The sequence below is a fragment of the Fukomys damarensis genome, unplaced genomic scaffold, assembly GCF_012274545.1.
Source record: "Fukomys damarensis isolate Sample0158 unplaced genomic scaffold, DMR_v1.0_HiC HiC_scaffold_7, whole genome shotgun sequence".
NCBI classification, from domain to species: domain Eukaryota; kingdom Metazoa; phylum Chordata; class Mammalia; order Rodentia; family Bathyergidae; genus Fukomys; species Fukomys damarensis.
The window spans coordinates 36343713-36362488 of record NW_022900919.1 but is presented as its reverse complement, the minus strand read 5'-3'; the positions used below and the strand labels follow the sequence as shown (position 1 = coordinate 36362488).

At 37.1% G+C, this 18776-nt stretch overlaps 1 long non-coding RNA gene across 2 annotated transcripts in view; it reads right to left on the bottom strand.

Annotated features, from left to right (window-relative positions):
* LOC104856555 overlaps positions 1 to 18776 on the bottom strand; it is a 134962-nt gene that overhangs the window by 8860 nt on the left and 107326 nt on the right. For both annotated transcript variants that reach the window (XR_778667.2, XR_004516212.1), the window contains exons 2-3: positions 13584 to 13649; positions 12670 to 12760 (exon numbers count right to left, since the gene is read on the bottom strand). This is a non-coding gene — a long non-coding RNA (uncharacterized LOC104856555). Of the gene's footprint in view, positions 1 to 12669; positions 12761 to 13583; positions 13650 to 18776 lie in introns of those variants that run through there.

The following is an 18776-nucleotide window of genomic DNA, read 5'->3' as shown; positions in this document are numbered from 1 at the left end:
AGAAAGCAAAATGCCAAGTGAAGCTTCTGGTTGTCCTTGGACTTCAGAATTACCAGCCTGAGTTGAGAGCAAACAACTGTCCCCACCACGGTGATGACAAACTACTTCAGGTCTACCAAGGCCACCTCTTTGTAGAGCTCGTGCCTTGGCAGCAACATCATGAATCGTGGGGGAGAAGGGGACAAAAGCTAAGGGCAAACAGACATAGGTGGCATTGTTTTCTGAGGATTAAGATATACAAAACTCCTGAGAGGAGAAGAAATGAGAGAAGCAAAGGTTTTCTAAATGTATGAAAAACTGACTCAAAGGGAAAACAAGTTATAGTGTAATAGAGATTTATTTGGGGGACTGGGAGTGAAAAATGGGATAGATGAGGTTAAAAGTATCAGCTAAAGCCATGTAATGTTTTCTTTAACATATTTTAAACAAACAACATGAAATGTCAGTACCCTGGTCACTTTCTCATCACTGAAACACATTACCTGACACCCACAGATTGGCTCACTATTTAATTCATGGTCAGCTGGGGCCAAGGCAGGAACAGGAGGGCAAGGGGGCATAGAGGAAAAAAGCTGCTCCCATCATGGATGTCAGGAAGCACAGAGAAGGGAGAGGCCAGGGAGGGAAAGACCTTTCCTGCGCATGGTCCTGAGACCCAACTCTTCTGACCAAGCCCTATCTCCTAACAAGCAAGCCGCAGTGCCCCAGTGATCCAGTCACCTTCCCAAAGACCCACCTCTGTATATATGAGAACCTCAGGGAGACATTTTAGGTCTAAATCATACCAATCAGCTGTGATCATCTTTTCTTAATGGTTACCAAATTGTTGTCTTATTATTCTATTTTAAATTTCAACTAAAGACTGAAGGAAAAGCTGTCCTGTAATTAGAGAGGGCTGGTAGGCTTCTGGAGATGACAAATGACTCACTGAACCTCCAGAACAGAAGCCCATACTATTGCACAGGGTTTTTTGCAAAAGGCAAAAGATTGACAGAACTACAAGCTCCAGTCTGCCTCCTTGATTGGCTGGTAGTAGGGAAATTTATAGGAAGGGAAAAAGAAGTTGCTCATTGATTGGATAAAGGAAGAAGCACCTATTGCCTTTCAGGGTTAGATACGGTCTTCATAGAGGGTTGGAGGGGATTTTGATCTTCAGCTTTTGATATTATTGTCCCACTGACGTGATGACCTGAGTTTTGCTCTTGTGCATTCTTGAAAAAACACTTTAAAATCTTTAGCAAAAGGCCTTGAGGCTTTTTCTGGAAGACAATGTAAGGAATTTATATCCTTATATCAGACAGGTCCAGGCCTTAGCTTATTTCAACATTAGTAAGGATTTTGAAAAAACTTTGGTAGATTTCCTCCTAGTGAGCATCCATTCTTTGTTGATAAGATGTGGGAAGATCATTCTAAGGCCCAAATGAGATAAAACACACATAGTGCCCAGCACGGTCTCTGCCACAAAGTGGTCCCTCAGGAAAATTAGCATTTTTTGGCACCCTTTCGCCCTCACCATCCTTCACCAGTTCGAAACTACCAACATGTGTGCAGGACTTGGCTCACTGCTCAGAATGAGTTAAACCAGAGGCTGAGCTGCCTGTCTGAATGTGACTAGTACATGGGAGTTTTAAACTGACTCTTTCCCTCACAAGTCTGGATAACTTTAGTCCATGAATAGACCAGCAGAGAGAACAGAGAAAGAAAATACGTGGCACCCTTTCGCCCTCACCATCCTTCACCAGTTCGAAACTACCAACATGTGTGCAGGACTTGGTTCACTGCTCAGAATGAGTTAAACCAGAGGCTGAGCTGCCTGTCTGAATGTGACTAGTGCATGGGAGTTTTAAACTGACTCTTTCCCTCGCAAGTCTGGATAACTTTAGTCCATGAATAGACCAGCAGAGAGAAAACAGAAAAAGAAAATACGAATTTAATATCTGCCCAAAACATGGGAATGTTGGACTCAAAGAGGGATGAAAAAGTTGGCCTTTATAAAGAGCTATAAGGGGATAGGTGTTTGGTCTTCTGGGTGGAAGGGAGGTGGCTCAGGCCATGAAGGTTGGGGGATGGTGTGCACAAGAAGCCAGCAATGTCTTTGATGCAGATGAAAACTCCCAGCTAACAGTCACCTGTGGTCATCTCTGTCTGGGCCAGAGTCAGACTCCAAATCTCTGGATGTGTGCGTGCATGATTCTAAATTCGATGAGTTTATTTCCTTAATTCCTACAAAAGTTCGATGAGATAAGCACTATTTTTGTCTTCATTTAATAGATTTTTTTAAACTAGGAGAATACAGAGGCCAAGACATTTTCTCAAGTTAATAATAACAATAATAATATTAATAATCTGCATAAGTAATGCCACAACACTGCTGCATATAGTAAACTCCTAAAACCTCACTTGTCATGTAACTATGAACATTTATTTTCATGCTTGTGGATCTAGAGCTCACTCCAGCTCAATTGATTATAACTGGACTGAACTGGGTCACATTAGAGTTTGTTGTTGGCTAAGCTTGGCTCCATATTGCAGTTGGACTCTGGGTAGTTCAGCATGTATTCATTCTGGGTCCAGACTGAAGGGAGAACAGTACCCCAGGGGATGTTCTTCTCCTAATGGATCATTAGAGACAACAACAAAGCCTGTCTGTGCAAGCACATTTGATTAAGATCCCTGCTCACATCATGTCCACTGGCCAAATGAAGCCACGTGGTCAAGTTCAACACAATTAGAGTGAATTAGTACACTCTGCTCATGATGGGAGGGAAAAAAGGGAATGAATATTACTGAAATCACCCAAACTATTACATTAATATTTATGAGATTTGTATTATATTCCAGGTACTAATTAAGCCTTCTATATTAGTAACTCATTTAGTTCTCATAATAACCTGATGAGACAAATCCCATCAACAGATGCAGTGAAGCTGGACTTATGCCTAATACCTCTTTGACCACTGTGCTATATAGCCTTCACAAAAAGAAACATAAGACGATCTTGACTTTTTGGTTGTAAGAAACTCATGAGAAGACTATTCAGTAAAGCCTTAAAAAGAAGAAACTCTACAAGTTTTTGGCAACTTGAAAACCACCAGTGACTGATGCTACATTATTATGAAATCTATTTCCTCTTTTCTCTGTCCTTCTACTCATTTTCAGTTCTCTGTAGAGGCTCTGCATTTACTTCTTGTTCATAGGCCATAGAGGCAGCCATGACCCTAATACAGCCATCAGAGATTAGCTACCATTGTGTGAGTGTGAGTGTGTGTGTGTGTGTGTGTGTGTGTGTGTGTGTGTTTGGGTGTTTGGGTGTGGCTAAATTCCCAAGAGTTTTTCTTGATGTATAGCACACATACGGAAAACATGAGAAACTTGAAGTATGTTTACTCTATTAATTTTGACAATGCATATACATTTATATAATCAGAAAGCAGCTCAAAATAAAATAGAAAAGCAGAACAGAATCAACATTCCAGAAGACCCCCTAAAGCTGCCTTTGTCTGCTCTTCTCCCCTGAAGGCTAAGCAGTATTGTGACTCCTACCAGCATTGATTAGTTTGCCATATGTCGTTCCTATATGAAAGGAGTCATGCAGTATAGATTCTCTTGTGTCTGGCTTCTTTCGCTCAACACTGTATTTGTGAAATTTATCTATATTATCGCAGGTAGTTTTAGATATTCAGTCTCATCGCTCTATCGTAACCTATTGCATTATGTCATCACAAGTCTTCATTCCACTATTGACGGGTAATTGCAGTGTTTCTAATTTGGGCTACTAGTTTTTTTGCTCACATAGACATGTCTTTGACACACATTTTGTCTCATTGGTATGTGCATTTCTTTTGATAATTTCTGAATCAGAAATATAAAGATACTGAGATAAGAAACTACTACTAGAGGTAGACAAAAATAAAGGACCTCAATTTAGGTATGTAGACTCATTCTCAAATGCTGTGCTTTGAGACTTCCCATTCATTCAATATTTTGTCCCCATTAAATAGATCTTATTGGGTGACCTTTATCAGCACTGGAAGTATAAGTGGGTAATAAAAAGGAGGGCTTCCATAGATACGCAGCTATTCTTAAATGGTTTACATTCATTGATCTGTTTCTGTTAAAAGAGAAGCAGAGACAAACTACATCTTCTTCTTTCTCTGTCCGCTTGGAAGCTCAGACTCGTGTCTGCGAAGACAGAGGAAGAACAGCATTCACTTTCCAGGTCTTCTGCAGCTGTCAAGCACTGAGAGGAAAGAGCACTGGATTCAAAGATACCACAGTTAAATCAAGTCCCCCAGATATAATAACAGTTACAGAAAAAAATCTTATCACAGGTTTCTTTTATACTTTAAATACTTGAAGAAAATATTAGGAAGGCAGACTGTAAAATCAAATCTTCAAGACTACATCTAGATGACAGAAATATTTAAACTATCTGGCAAAGTTTTTAAAGTGGTGATCATAAAAATGCTTCAACAGCAATTATGAACATATTTGGGATCAATTAAGAATAGGAAATTTTAGCAAAACTAGAGTCAATGTGAGAACCAAATGAGAATATTAAACCTGAAAAATACCATATCAGAAATTTTAAAAATAAACTTGTGGTGAGCTCAAAAGTAAAATGAAAGGGACAAAGAAAGAAATATGTACATTGGAAGAATAATTAGAAATACTCAATCTGTAAAATAGAAAATAGACTGAAAAAGTCAACAATTTTGGAATTTGTAGAAATGTAGCAATAAATCTAACATTGATATCTTCAAAATTATTGATAGAAAAGAAAAAAGGTTCAAGACTGCAAAAGTACTTGGTGAAAAATGACTGAAAATTTCTCAAATTGGCAAAACAATCTTAATTTACAGCTGAAAATGCCAGAAAAACAAAAATTTTAAAACCTCTAAACCAGATAAACATGAAAAATCCATACCAAGAGCTAAAAGCAAAGAGAATATTACAATTCTGAAAGAGAAATGAAAACTTACAGAATAAAAACAACTTCTTATATCACAGAGGTCACAAGGAGATGCACCAATATTGTTGTTTCTGAGAGACAATAATAGTCTACCCAGAATCCAAGATCCAGTGAATACATATATCCTTAACAAATAAGGCAAAAACAAGACAGTCTCAGAAGGAAAATAGTTAAGAATTGATCATCAACAGATCTGCTATAAAAAGGAAATGATAAAAGAAAGAAACTTGGAACATGGATAAGGAAAAATATAGCAGTAAAAATATTGATTACATGCAACAACAACAATAGTTTTTCCTTCTCCTTTTAAGACTTTTGAATTATATGTAATAATTAAAGCAAAAGTTTTAACACTGTCCGATATGGTTTACATGAAATAAATATATGAGAAAATTGTATTATGAAAGGAGGGTAAATAGACACGAAGGGGGTAAGGATTTCCATACTTCATTCACACTGGGAAAATTATGATATGAACAGATCAATAGAGTGAGAATGAACTATCTATACATCCTTCTGTATTTCAGCCACTGACATAGCCATATAAAAATGTACACTCAGAAATGTGAATATATAATTTAAAATGTGATTCTAAAAAATGTTTAGATAATGCTCATAAGGCAAGAAAAAGAAAACATAAAACAAATAAATAAAATAAAATTGCACATTTATCTACTATATCAGTAAATACATTAAATGTAAAAGATTTAAATAATTTGGGCTACTAGTTAAGACAAATTGGCAGAATGGATAAAAACAAATATAACTATATGTTGTCTATGAGATACTTCAAATGTAAAAATATAAGCAGGTTGAAAGTAAAAGGATAGAAAATATATTATGCAAACATTAATAAAAGGGAGATAGGAGTAGTTATGTTAATATCAGATAAAGTAGAGTTCAGATTACCGGAGACAGAGATATATTATTTACTGATGAAGGTCAATACATTAAGAAGATAGAGCAATGCTAAATATTTATATATCAGACAGGAAAGCGGAAAAATATGTGAAGCAAAAGCTAACAAAATTAGGGGCTAGCCATAATTAAAACCTTCATGAGGCTATATCCATCCTTAGTGAAGTTGTTTGGGTCCCTTAAAGACAGTAACCCTTACAGGAAGAAAACAGTAAATATGAGACTACCTGTGTTCATGTGTCTTTTTCTCTCAGTGACCGAAGACAGGTCAAATGAGACCTAAGAAAGTTTTCAGATGACCCTTGAGGGTCTTCAGAGGTCTTTAGAGGACTTGCTCAGACCAATAGATAAGATTAAAAAGATGTATAAGTTATATGTATCCCCACACTTAGGGATGCTCAGACACCAAACAGTCCAAACAATGTCACACACTAAAATTAGAGGCCAGATATTATGAACTTTTAAAGCACATTTATAGGCCAATAAGTATTCTTTAAATGACAATACGTTCTCTTTAAATGGCATCTTTAGCAGGGTGTGGTGACACTGTGAGTTTGAGACCAACCTGGGCTACACAGTGAGTTCCAGGTCAGTCTCACTATATAGTGAGACCCTGTCTCAAAAAATACAAAATAAAAAATAAAATAAAATAAAAAATAAAAAATATAAAACATAAATGACATCCTATTGAAGAATAGCAAATTATCTTTATGTCATTTAATGTCTTATGATTACATGGAGATGTTTGACTAAAAGACTATTTCATACTAAGATGGACATGTAAGTGTTACAAAGATACTGTCATGATTGTCATGCTAAAATACTGTGTGGCTCTTGATCTTAATTTTCTCTATATAATGTATAACTGTTTTCTCTTAACATTCTACAGGTATTCAACTACGAAAACAATCATTTTTAGTAAGTAATAACAATCCTCTAACTGTGCTTTAAATTTCAAAAGAGCATGGGCCGGGGATTTAGCTCAGTGGTTCTGCTGCCTGCCTCGCAAGCTCAAGGATCCAATTTCGATCCCCCGTACCAAAAAAAAAAAAAAAAAAAAAAAAAAAAAAAAAAAAAAGAAAGGAATAAATTTCAAAAGAGCTTAATGCCCTGACAAAATTATAAAAGTCAAGGTCACTGCTCCTACTGCCCTACTGATGTACTGATCTTCTCTTCTGGGTGTTCAACAGCTAAAATTTGGAGAACAAAACTAGAAAGGTAACTGGGATAAGAGGCTATTTTGGTCCTTGCCCCCCAAGGTCAGCAAAGATCGAGGACACAAGGGAACCTTCTACAAGATCCCAAATCTTTGGCAAGGCACCCAGCCTCCTGATTAGGGAGATTGCTAGACACCAGAGGAAAAATATACTGTATGACATAGGAGGGTCACCAAGAGGAAATACTCTCCCCTGTTTTCACTGAAAGCAACATGGTCAAGCAAGGCAATGATCTATCCTGAGGGCTGACATTGATGGAGGAGCTGAGAGGCTCTATACATGGTTCAAAAGTAATATCTGAAGAGACTTAGCTGACCTTGATAGCAAGAGGTTCATATTGATTGATACAGGTCTCACTTTAACTTGGTCTTAAACACCCAACCGAAAAGAATAACCAAAAGAGATATAAAATAATACCACAGTAACAGAGCTAGATATAAAAAGGGGCTCCATTAGCTGACCCTCTCTGGAAGTTTCCAGCTACACTGGTAGCTGACCATGGTTAAGGATCATTAGGGAAAAACTATGGTAAAATTAATAAGAGCTCAGCTAAATTTGTTCTTCAAATTATCTCTATCTTCTTACAGATAAGATTAGACAGATTTATGACAAAATATCAGACATATAGATAACCTCCATCAATAAAAGAGACTAAGAACTAACTAACAGGTTACAATCACTATTTCAGTTTCTACATTTGACTCTTTCCCCAACCTGCCTTTCCATTCTAGTGTTCATGTACTAGATTATACATACTCTAATTTCTTAAAATTTTGTTTATCCTTACAAGTAGTCATACAAATGAAACCAAAGATAAATGTATCAGATTTCTTTTACCAGAACCCACTAGACTGACCTTGTAAAAAGTTCATAACTGCTAAACCACAATACAACTTCTATGTCTGAAGTACCCTTGACTTTTTCCTTGTGGGAAGCTATTACTAGTTTCTCCTGGTAGAAATGCTTGTTAGCTATATTTATAGCAATCCTGCTGACCTTATTATTTGGCCCATGTATTCTTAACTGTTTCTTTGGCTTTGTCTTCTCCAAACTCAAAGCTATATGCTTACCCAAGATGACAATGCCTGGAGCCTATCAAGGGCCTTTAGACAAAACCTCTGTAGAGTAACCCTGACTGCTAATCACAGCTACAACCAACTTCAGTGGGAAATAGCCAGAACAGTCTTTGCCCTTTGACCCCTCACAGCAGTTAAGGGTACTTCTTCAGAGGGCAGAATGGAATATTGTAGATAGGTAAGTTAATTAGATATCTTGTAGACAGACAGGGCTGGCCTTCAAGGAACCAAAATGGAGGACAGTGGAGAAGCCAACAATGGAAATCAAGACACATTAAATGAAGGTCAGCATTGTAAAAGAAGAGAAGCTACCACACCCATGTACTTCCACCTAAGGATGAATAACAGTGACTGATATTCTAAATAAATACCAATCACAGGTGGAGGGGTCATGACACATGACTAAGATCTTCCAAGAAAGATCGCTGACCCACTCCTTATGATCAAAACTCCTTGTTCATTAATTAAACACTTGCTATGTGACATTTTCCCCCATTGGATCCCCACTTAATTAATATTACCTTATCAACTATACTTGTCATAATCTTATTGGTTGTTCATAGTTTGTCCACTTTGTGATTTCTCATTGGATTAGTATTGGATCTCAACTGTACTTGATATCTCACTAGTTGACTATAGTTTTGTCCTATCTTGAACCCACCTCACCTCATGGCTTTATGCCATAAAACACCTTTGAGAAGTTGGGTGAGTGGCCAACCCACTTTCTGTCCCTTTCCATCTCATTTAGACAGAAGCTTTCTTTTTCTCAATAAATTTTTCATACCAAAAAAAAAAACCCAACAAAATTAAAAAGAGAAATAGATAAATCTACATTATAATTGGAGATTTACACAGTCTTAGTATTTGATAGAACAACTAGACAGAAACTCAGGAAACATAAACAGACTCAGCACTATCAAACAACAGGATCTAACTGACATCCATTGAACTACACTACCAACAGCAGATGCACATTCTTGTCAGGTGTCCATGCACATACACTATACCAACACAGACAAATTCCTGCCTCATAAAACCAGCAGCAACAGATTTAAAATAATTGAATTCATATAGTATTTTCTACCATAATGGAAGCAACCTAGAAGTCAATAATAGAAAGTAACAGGAAGGTCTCCCAAGACTTGGAAATGAAATAACAGACCTTTCAGTAATATGTGAGCTGTTATGGTATAGATTTTAATGTTCTCACAAAGACTCCTATGTTGAGGTGGGGCCTTGGAAAAGCGATCAGATCATGTGAGAACTACACCATCAGTGGATTAACCCATTAAGGAATTCATAGCTAAGTGTTCTATTAGGAGGTGGGGCCTGCTTGGAGGAAGAATCACTGTAGGCATAACCTGGAAGAGTGTATTCTTGCTCTCTCTGTCTCTCCTCCTCCCCCTTCCTCTCCCTCTCCCTCTACCTTTTCATCCCTCTCTTTCCTGGCTGTCATGGGTTGAGCACCTTCTTTTCACGTGCTCTTCTACCATGCCATTTATTCCTCTGAACCAGCCAACTACAAAATGAACCTTTGGAATCCAAGAACCAAATAAATCTCCCCCTTTTTCAATTTGCAGCTATCGGGGATTTTATCCCAGCCATGAGAAAGTGACTAATATATGGGTCAATAATGAAATCTGAAGGGAAATTTTTAAAGGATGCACAGAAATGAATAAAAATTAAAATATAACGAATCAAAATTTGTGGGACAGAACTAAAGCAGTCCTGAGAGTGAACTGTATCATTGAGGGGTTACAAGTGGGGAACAGCTGCATACAAAAAAACCTAACCTACCACCTCTGTAACATAAGAACGGAAGTACAAAATAAACCCAAAATAAAAAGAATGAAAAGGATAACAAAAGAAATCAATGAAATTAAAATCAGAAAATGTATGAAATTTTAAAGCTAGCTATTCAAAAACATCAATAAAATTTATAAAACTCAACCAAGACAGATAAAGAAGAGAAAATATTGGCAAATAAACAGGAAATACCACCACAAACCATTTTAACAAATAATTATAACACATATATCAAAAAACTAAAAAAATGAACTTCAACACATTTCACATTTATACAAAAATTAATCATAGAGCTAAATGTAACCTACAAAGCTTTTAGAAAAAATGCAAAGAAAGCTCTTTGAAACATAGAGGTAGGCAAAGAGCTTTTAGATCTGTCACCAAATATGGTCCATAGAACAAGAAGTGGGATAAAAATAACTTCATCAAAATTAGAAAGCTTTGCTCTGTGAAGATTCTTTGTTTGTTTGTTTTGTTTTGTTTTGTTTTTGGCACCTGGGATTGAACTCTGGTCCTTGCACTTGCGAAGCAGGTACTGGAAACACTGAGCGAAATCCCCAGCCCCGTGAAGATTCGTATTAAAAGGATAAAATCAAGATTCAGATTGTGAGGAAATATTTGCAAACCACATGCGTGACAAACAACTAGTATCTAGGATACATAAAATCTTTTAAAATTCAAGAGCTAACAAAAAATACAGTTAGAAAAGGGGCAAAAGAGAGACATTTCACTAAAGATGATATACTAATGGCAAATAAACACATACAAAAAGATGCTCAACATCATTAGTCATTAAAGAAAAGCAAATTAAAACCACAGTGAGATATCATTACCTACCTATCAGAATGATTTAAATAAGAAAAATCAATAACACCAAATATTGGCAAGGATGCAGAGACATTTTAACACTCACATATTGCTGTTGGGGATATAAAATGGTATAGTAGTCATTCTGGAAAGGATTTGGCAGTGTTTTTTTAAATAAACATACACTCCCATATGACCCAGGAATTGCACTCCTGGGCAATTATCCCAGAAAAATGAAAGTTTATGTTCACACAAAAGCCTGGACATGAATATTTATAGAGGATTTATTTGTAGTAGTCAAAATCTGCAAGCAACCTAGACATCCTTCCAGGATGAATAGTTTAGCAAACCTTTCCTTACCATGAGGTGTTACTCAGCAACACAATGGAAGAAATTATTGATACAGGCAACAAGCTGAATGACTCTCTAGACTTATGTTAAGCGAAGAAAAGCCAAAACCAAAAGGTTTCGTGTTGCATGGCTCTATTTATACTGCATTCTTAGAATAAGAAAACTAAAGAAATGGAAAACAAATTGATAGTTGCCAAGGGCTAAGTAATAGAAAAGTGTGAAAGAGAAATTTGTATGAATAGAAATAAAAGTATGGCTTGAATGGTCCTGTAGAAATATTCTATAGTGTATCAATATCAACAACCTGGTTGTGATGTTCTACTATAGTTTTGCAAGATGTCACCATTGAGGGTGGGGCCCAGGGAAACTATGCACAAGATCTCCCTGTGTCATCTTTTATAACTTCATGTGAATCTATAATTATCTCAAAATTTTTACTTTGAAAAATGTTAAGGCTAAAGTGATTTTTAAAAGAGAAAGAGCTCACATGGAGAAATTGCTGGGAATAGCACTGGGCTAAAAATCAGAAGTCCTAGATTCAAGTTTTGATTCAACCAACTGGAGATGGGCTGGGGATGTAGCTCAGTGGCACTATGCCTGCCTGGCAAGCACAAGGTCCTGGGTTTGATCCCTGGACCTGAAAAAAAAAATCAACCAATTTGGGAAAAATCAATATCCTTGTCCAGCCTCAACTGTACAATGTGATTGACAAGAATACAATATATCCCAGAGTTCATACTGAAAACAAATCACTTTAATTCTAAAAAAATAAAATATAGGAACCAAGGCTCTGTAATAAATGTTAGTATTTGAAAGCTTTCATTATATAAATAATGCCTCAAACTCGTTTCTCTGTATGATTACCAGACTAAAACTATCAAATCATTTCATTTTCACTGAGTCAAAAACCTGTAGGGCCAGACATTTAGCTCAGTGGTTCTGCCACCTGCCTTGCAAGCACAAGGACCCCAGTTCTATCCCCAGTACCACAAAAAAAAAAAACAAAAAACAACTCTACAGTACCAGCAAAGGATGAGAGCCTGACATCTTTTCCCGTCCTCTGCCTGCTCCACAGGCCAGGATTTCCCTGTCTCGTTGCCCTAGGTCCTGCAGATAACCTCAGTCTGTGTTGTAGAGAACAAACAACCTTAAGGCTAAGATCTCAGTTCCAACATTTTCACTTCAGCATTGGCTTGGAGATGTTGCACATTTCATTCAATGGTCATTCATATGTGAGAGAAACCATTTGCCCATTTACAGCCCAAGGAGACAGAGTTAGAAACCATAGAGCAAATTTTGGTGCTTGTCCTTTGGAGGCAGAGTAAATGTCCTTAGGGCTCATTTACTCTTCTAGGAGAATTTAGAATTACTGGGATGTGCTTTGTTGTCATGAGTTTTCAGATATATCAAAAACTCTAAACTAGCTTTTTAATGGGGAAGCATAAACTCATTCAATAGGCAATTTAACAGAAGTTAGTTGATTCAGCATTCCAATTTAGTTCTAAGAGCTTGGGTTCTTTACATGTTTTGTCTTTGAAATTCACGATCGGCTTCCTTTTTAAAGCTGGTTCCCACCAGGGGACACTTGTGGATTCACCCATCTTCATTCAAACCTGGGGAGTAAGAGAGAATAGTTGATTCTTAACAGCAAAGCAAATCTGTCCCAGAAGTCTCCAACAAGTGCCTCCTTACATATCACTGTCCAGAACTGGCCCAAGTGACTTGTTATAACCCAATCACAGAGAGGGAATGAAATTAAACCTTAGACCAATCAGATTCACTCCTGAGGCTAAGGGGAGTCCTCTGAGTTGCTTGAGCTGCAGGAGGACTGAGCATCTGAATAAGACTGAGATTCTATTGGAAAGAAGAAAGGAGGACGCTGCTGTGGAGGAAGCTGGAGCCCCATAATGCTGCTACCTCTCTTAACGCAGCTACCTGGGACTGACACATCCGAGGACTCTACACCAAATGGCACAAATATAGGGTAGGGTTTGACTTTTCTAGTTTTGAATCTTTCTCTAAACTAGCTGTGCACCATTGTGTAAGTCAAATTCCTAAGTCCTGGTTTTCTTATTTTCAGAAGAAAATAAAACTGTGTAACCTTGGGCAAGTTACCTTTTTCACTACATTAGCATCTGTAAATCCTTCATCCGAACTTAACATACTTTACTCAGAGTGTTGCGTATTACTTGCTGGGATTGCTGTAACCAGTACCATGGGCTGTGAGACTTAAACAACAGAAATCTGTGTTTTTAATCATTCTGCAGGCTAAGGTTCAAAGTGTCAGCAATGTTGATTTATTCTGACTTGTAAGCAGCTATCCTCTCCCTGCACCTTCTGATCTTTCTTCTGTGTGTTGAGGTACCAGTTGAGACAGTTCAAAGTCTCGTTTGTGTGGATGCTAGCTGTGGGCTGGAACTTCAGCTAAATGCTTACATGAAACCTCCTCACAAGGTCTGGGCTTCCTCACAGCATGGTGGCTGGGCTCCAAGGATGAGTCTCCTAAAAGACAGAAAGTGGAAATTTAGCGCCTTTTATCATCTAGCCTGAAAAGTCACTCAAATTCACTATAGTTACATTCTACTTTTGGAGGCATTCTTGAAGAGTTAAGATCCAGAGAAAGAACATGAACTGCTGCTTTTGATGGGAGTGCTAAGGTCCAGGAGAGCACATTGAACTGCAAATATTTCTGTGGTCATTTTTGGAAAATTCAATCCTTCAACCATCTCAGTCTTATTCCCTGCCAATACTTCTTTGAAGTACTGTTGGGTTTGTGATTTTATTCTGATCAGAATTGAATCCTTGACTATATCAAATTCCCAAGGATTTGAGCCTAAAATTGTTCATTTAGTAGAAAACTTTTCAAAAGAGAATTCCATATGTAAAGACTCAGCATGTCTTATTATCCTCTTCTGACCAGGCATGTACAAAAAGGGGGTGATTTCCCAGATAATCTTTCCTTTTCCTGACTCAGGCATGATAATTCTCAGCCCTGAATAGGGAGCTCAGATTTTTCATCTGTAAAAGAAAGATGAGATTAAAGAGAGTCACAGTGCCCATCATTATCAGCTCTAATGAGAGAGAGAGAAAGAGAGAGAGAGAGAGAGTTACTGAACTAAGAAAATGTAGTGTAAAAGCATTATGTTGGGTCTATCCAAAGGAGAAGCTAAGTTGCTGATTGCCATTATATTCTAATACTGTTCATGGTTTTCAGGATGGCAATAATAATTTACTAACAAAATGCTTTTATTGAGTTGCCTTTACTGAAGAGGCCCTGCATGCTTTTTTACCAGCTTGCTACAATTAAAAGCAGCAGTAAACAGAGCCTTTCTATTTAAATTGAAAAGCAACAATTAAGCTTGTCCATCTATAAATAGGAGACCGCTTCACATCCACGGTCCCAACTGCACACATCAAAGACTTTAGCTCCAAATGCCCTCAATTTATTTCTGCAGTACAAACCAATGAATTGCTGCACTCTGACCTTAAAACCAACAATTTCATAGAAAATGAAAATAGGTAAATTACAGATAATTAGTGGGATATCTGTGAGGCCAGGAACCAGTCTATTCACCAGAAATCTAAATTTATAGGCATCTCTCTTCCTTTTCTTTTCAGTTTACTGTTATCAAACTATGGTTTGTTTTGGACAGCTGTCAGATATGGCTTTCCTTTGCCAGGGAAGCAATGAAGAAAATTATTGTCTTAAGAATTAGGATAGGAATGGTGAAAAATATAAAGCTGTTCTCAAGATTCCCATCAGTTCAAGTGATTCAAAAAAGAACAAAATACGAGCAGTCAATATTGAATATTCTCCAATGAAATGTTTTTAAACGTAAGCTACTCACCTCATGTATAAGCTGTAGTTTGAGTTTTTGGTGTTGATTCAGCATCCTCTTTGTCTCTTACAGGAGGAAACAGGGCTAAGGAAGCCACAGGAAGTCCCAGCTCACAGAGCTTGACTAAGGCAGGCTGGAACCCAGTAGTTTTCCTGACTGCCACTCCAGTTCCCACTGAATCAAAATAGTTGCCCTCTTTTCATTATTGTTAATACAAAGACTAAATTACTAGGATGTAAGCAATAAGCTGCTCAAAGAGCTATATATTTCTTTGCATGCAAGACAAATTTCCAAAAGTAACAGGATTGTCTGATATAAAAATACTGAGAGGGTCCCCCTCTGCTTCTACATCTCTCTCTGAACCAAGAATTTCCACTATCCAAAAACCCAAAAAAGAAGGAATTTCAAAAACATGTCTTGGGTGCTTATGTTCTTTGGAACGTGTGAATCCCCTTGTGTTTTGTTTCACATGCCCTGTATCTCCCAACAACTCTCCAACTGCTCCTGATGCTGGGCATGGTGGTACCTGCCTGCCATCTACTATCTAGAATCTATGAAGAACTCAAAAATATCAGACCCCCAAACATAAAGACCCCATTCAAAAATGGGCATCTGAAATGAACAGACATTTCTCAGGCAAAGAAGTAAAAGCAGCAAATAAACATATGAAAAACTATTCAACATCACTGGTCATTTGAGAGATGCAGATGAAAACAGCACTGAGATTCCACCTTAGCCCAGAAAGAATGGCTGCTATGAAGAAATCAACCAATAACAAATGCTGGTGGGGTTGTGGGGAGAAAGGAACTCTTCTTCATTGTTGATGGGAGTGCAGACTGGTGCAACCACTGGAAATCAATACGGAGATACCTCAAGCAACTAGGATTGGAGGTCCCATTTGACCCAGCTATTCCACTGCTTGGTATCTTCCCAGAAGAATTAAAAGAATCATACCACAGCAGTATATGCTCACCCATGTTTATAGCGGCACAGTTTGTAATAGTTAAAACTTGGAAACAGCCCAATTGTCCATCAACTGGAGACTGGATAAAGAAGATGTACATAGTGGAGTACTACTCAGCCATAAAGAATGAGAATCTAGAGATTTTTATAGCTACATGGATGTACACTGGGGCCATACTCTTAAGTGAAATTAATGACACACATGTGTAAATATCAAATAGTTTCACTGGTGTGAAAAAGTCAAAATGTAAGTAAGGATCAAAATGTGTAACTGATATTTTATAATAGGAAGAAAAGCTCTAAAAGAGTAGAGGAAGTGGGAGGAGTAGGCAAAGGGTAAAAAGGGAAAAGAAAAAAATACATAAAAAGGAAAAACATGGAAACAATGTCTTTGTAAACAGGGAAGGGTGGAGGGGGTGGAGGGAAAGCTGGGGAATTGGGGAAAAAAAGAACCAAGGTAAGTCACGTAAAGGTACAAGATCCCAATGATGAATATAATTGTATTGTATACCTAGAATGTACCAATAAAGTTAATTTTTTTAAAAGTCTAGGAAGCTGAGGCAGGAGAATGGCAAGTTTGAGCCTAGTTTGGGTAACTTACTAGCTTAGCAGACCCTGTCTCAAAATAGAAATTAAAAAATGGCTGCAGTTATAGCTCAACAAAAAAGGTCCTGGGTTCAATCCCCAGCACAGAAAAACAAACATTTTCTGAACAAGCACTTGTATAAAACTGGATATCAAGGATGTTACAAAAAATCAAACTCAGGTTTAACTGCTGGCTTGTTTATCTGTATATGTTATAACTTCCAAATCAGTGCAGGTTGGAGACAAGAACTACCAATATATGACCATGTTTTTGACTAAATGGTCTTCAGAAGAAGCTGAAGAGAGATTATACATTAATTAATCTTCAAGAATGTGAGACCTATGGTGAGGAGAGACAAAGAGATAGCAAGAGACTTCATTGAATATTGAAGTTCCACAGCATATGAAGAAATAAAGCTAAGAAAGAAAGAAACAAAATAAACAACTGGAAATGAATTCACTCTAGAAGAAATGGAAATATAAAAGAGGTTATTACCCACAGAATTTCATAAAGATAACTACTAAAGAATATTTCAGGCAGAAAAAAATATTTTGAAAAAATAATAGGGCTGAGATGGAATAAAGAAAAATATTTCATCCAGACTTTGGTATATGTTGATAAACATAACTCATTGTTGACTCTTGAAAAAGAAAGATAATTTTCTCAAAACTAGATAGAATTTAAATATTAAGGTAGACATAGATGGGGAAGGTGTTCTGTGAATAATTAATGCATACTAAGACCCTGGATTACTTGGGAGGAAGATGGAGATACTAAATAATTGAAATTCTGTTAAGAATTTTTGAACTTAAGTAAACATGTTACAATTAAGACTAATATCTAGAATATATAAAGTACTGGAAAAAATTAAGCCAAATGAAATTAAAGACCCACTGAAAGAATGGGCAAGAGAAATGAACATACATTTCACAGAGTAAGAAATAGAAATGGTCAACAAATATATGAAAAATTGTCCAACATCTCTGGCCATTAAAGAAATACATATTAAATAATACTAAGATTCCACCTTACTCCAGAAAGAATGGCAATCATTAAGAAATCAAACAGTAACAAATACTGGCATGGCTGTGATTAAAAAGGAGCCCTCCTTAGACGATGGATTTAGCTCAGTGGTGCTGCCTCCTGCCTCACAATTGCAAGGTCCAGGTTCAATCCCTGGTACCACAAAAAAAGGAACCCTTTTCCATTGTTGAGGGAAATGTAATCTAATACAACCATTATGGAAATCAGTATGGAAATTCCTCAAATAATTGAATTTAGAAATTTCATTTGACGTAGCTAACCCCTGCTAGGTATCTTCCCCAAAGAGCTTAAGATATTATACTACAGAGATACATGCATACTACCTTTTGTGGCACACAATCACGATAGCTAGATCTGGAAACAGCCTGTATACCCAGGCTCTTGGATAATGGACAACTGGATAAAGAAAACACGGTATCTATGCATAATGGGATACTACCCAGCTATAAAGAATGACAAATTTGAGACATTTGTAGGAAAATGGATTCACTTGGAAAATGTAAAGTTGAATTAAATAAATCAGACATACAAGCTTAAACACTATATGGTATCTCTCATTTGAGTGAGGTATGGTACAAAAAAAAAAAGAGACTAATAAAGGATGGATAGAAGGGGACAAGAGCTGGGGATTTAGCTCAGTGGTTCTGCTGCCTGCCTCACAAGCTCAAAGTCCTGAGTTCGATCCCCAATACAAAAAAAAAAAAAAAAGGGAGACAAGAGATGGATCTCTTGCAATAAGGAAGAGGTCCAGAGGAACAGGGACAGGGGGTGAGGAGAAGGAGAAAGGGAAAAAGGTAGAATAAATAAAGATATGCCATGTACAAGAACCTAGTAATCTCAATTAATATAACCATTATGTGCCATACTATGAGTTAAGATTACTAATGTCAACAAAAATATAAAATGGGACAGGAGAATTGGAAGAGGGAGAGGGAGGAAAAGAAAATGGGGATAAAGAAAAAGGAAACAAGCTATAGTATGTACCTGTAACCATACCCCAGGTTGGTTGTAAATTGCAGATACTGCAAACACATACTAATAAAATTTTTTGAAAAAGAAAATATCAATCAGAAAGAAAGGAGGGGGAAAAACAAATAAAGGCATGGTAAACATACAATAATTCCAAGAAAACAATAGTAAAAGTAAATGCAATGGAGGGTCGGGGATTTAGCTTAGCTGTTTGGTGGACTGCCTTGC